Consider the following 2,494-nt stretch of genomic DNA (forward strand, 5'->3'; position numbering starts at 1 on the left):
TTTTTACTATTGCCCTTCTATTTTCTGTTTCATTGATTTCTGCTTGAATTTTTATTATTTCCTTTCTTCTGGTGACTGTGGGCTTTTTTTGCTGTTCTTTTTCTAATTGTTGGGGATGTTGGCTTAAAGTTTTGATTTTGGTTCTTCCTTCTTTTTTGATGTATGCATTTATTGCAATAAATTGGCCTCTGATCACTGCTTTTGCTGTGTCCCAAAGATTTTGGTATGTTGTGTTTTAATTCTTGTTTGATTCAAGGAGTTTTGAATTTCAATCTTTATTTCTTCTCTTATCCAGTCTTTCTCAAGGAGGATGTTGATCAGTTTCCATGTGTTTACTCTTTTTCTGTTGATCTTCCAATTGTTGATTTTTAATTTGACAGCATTATAATCTGAGATGTTCTGCAGTATTTCAATGTTTTTAAATTTATTAAGTCTTGCTTTATGGCCTAACATATTGTCTATCAGGGAAAATGTTCCACATACACTGGAAAAGAATATATGTTGTACTGTGGTTGGGTGAAGTGCTCTGTAGATGTCTATAAAGTCAAGTTGGTGGATTGTATTGTTTAGCTCTTCCGCATCTTTGTTGATTCTTTCCAGTTGTTCTATCTTTCATTTAAAATTGGTATATTAAATTCTCCCACTATGACTGTGGAGTCATCTATTTGGCTTTTCAACTCTTTCAAATTCTGATTTATGTATTTTGGGGCTCTTTCATTGGGTCCATAGATATTTATTATGGTTACATCTTCATATTCATTTGATCCTTTAATCACCATATAATGCCCTTCCTTTTCTTGTATGGTGGTTTTTGTCTTAAAGTCAATTTGATCAGAAATTAATATTGCCACTCCTGCTCTCTTACGGTTGCCTTTTGCTTGATATATCTTTTTCCAACCTTTGATTTTTAGTCTATCTTTGTCTTTGTCTCTAAAGTGTGTCTCTTGTAGGCAGCATATTGATGGGTTTTGTTTTTTTATCCAAGGTGCAACTCTCCATCTCTTGAGTGCTGCCTTTAATTCTTTAACATTCAGTGTAATTATTGACAAATATGAGTTGGTTGCTGTCATTTTGTTATGTGTTTTTTCACGGTGTCCCTGGTATCTTTGTTCCATAGTATTTTCTGTGCTGAGCTCATTATGTTTATGAATCATGTTATCATTTCCTTTGTTGCTGTTGTTTTAGTACTTGCTGAATATTTGTGCTTGTCCTCTTTTTTTATTGTGATGTGAAGGTTTATCATTTTTCTTTGAGGTTACCCTGTGATTTATAATTTTCTCCCTGAGATTAGAACAGTCCATTCTATCTTGCAGCTCTCTTGACTTCCTCACCATTTAGAAGTTCTGTAATTACACAGTATTTTCCCTCTTTTTGTTTGTAGTTGTCCTTACTTGCCAATGGATGTCTCTGGTTCTGTTTACAGTATTGTAAGCTTATTTTACTTTGGATATGTCCAAAGCTGTGGTTTCTGGGTTGTGTCATCTTGTGTATTAATGGTTGGTTGTTATTTGCTATTTTTGGTTCTCTGCTCAAAAGACTCTGTTTAGCATCTCTTGTAAGGTTGGTCTGTTTTTAACAAATTCCCTTAGTTTCTGCTTATCTGGAAATCTCCTAATTTCACCAACATATCTGAGGGATGATCTTGCAGGATATGTAATTGTTGGTTGAAATTTTTTTCTCTTTTATGGTTTTATGTATATCATCCCATTGCCTTCTCACTTGCATGGTTTCTGCTGAGAAATCAGAGCTTATTCTTACTGGTTGTCCTTTGTAAGAAACTTTTTTCCCCCCATGCTGCTTTTAGGATTCTGTCTTTGCCTTTGGTTTTGATGAGTTCGATGATGATATGTCTTGGTGATTTTCTTTTGGGGTCTATCTTGTTTGGGTTTCATTGACTTCCTGAATGGATATATTCTCATCTTTCATCATATCAGAGAAGTTCTCTTCCAACAAATGTTGGACAATTTTCTCAGTCATTTAATTTTCTTCTTCCTGTTCTGGAATTCCAGTGATACATAGTTATTCCTTCTGATGGTATCCTATATAAACCTTAGACTTTCTTCAATTTGTTTTGATCTTTTTTCTGATTGATCCTTTTCTAAAGAAGTATTGAGGTATTTGTCTTCAATCTCCTTAATTCTGTCTTCCATTGCATCAATTCTACTCCTTTGCCCTTCCAATGTGTCATCTATGTCTGACAATTTAGTATTAACCTTCTGGATTTCTATCTGTAGATTTAAAATAATTTCTAATTTTTCATTTATTTTGTCATTTTATTCTTGTATTTTCTTCCAAAATTCTTCTAGTGTTTTGTCTGTGTTTTCATTGTTCTGTCTCTCAATCCTTTTAAGAAACTAAATATAATTCTTCTGAATTCCTTATCAGAGAGTCCCAATGCTGCTTCTTCCTCAGTGATGTGTTCTGTGTCTATATCCTGCTCTCTTGTTTCTACCACTTTATCCTGCTTCTTTGTGTGGACTGTGATGGTCTGTTG

Source organism: Orycteropus afer, unplaced genomic scaffold, assembly GCF_000298275.1.
Source record: "Orycteropus afer afer isolate SDZICR_OR568_19922 unplaced genomic scaffold, OryAfe1.0 scaffold00110, whole genome shotgun sequence".
Taxonomy (NCBI): Eukaryota; Metazoa; Chordata; class Mammalia; order Tubulidentata; family Orycteropodidae; genus Orycteropus; species Orycteropus afer.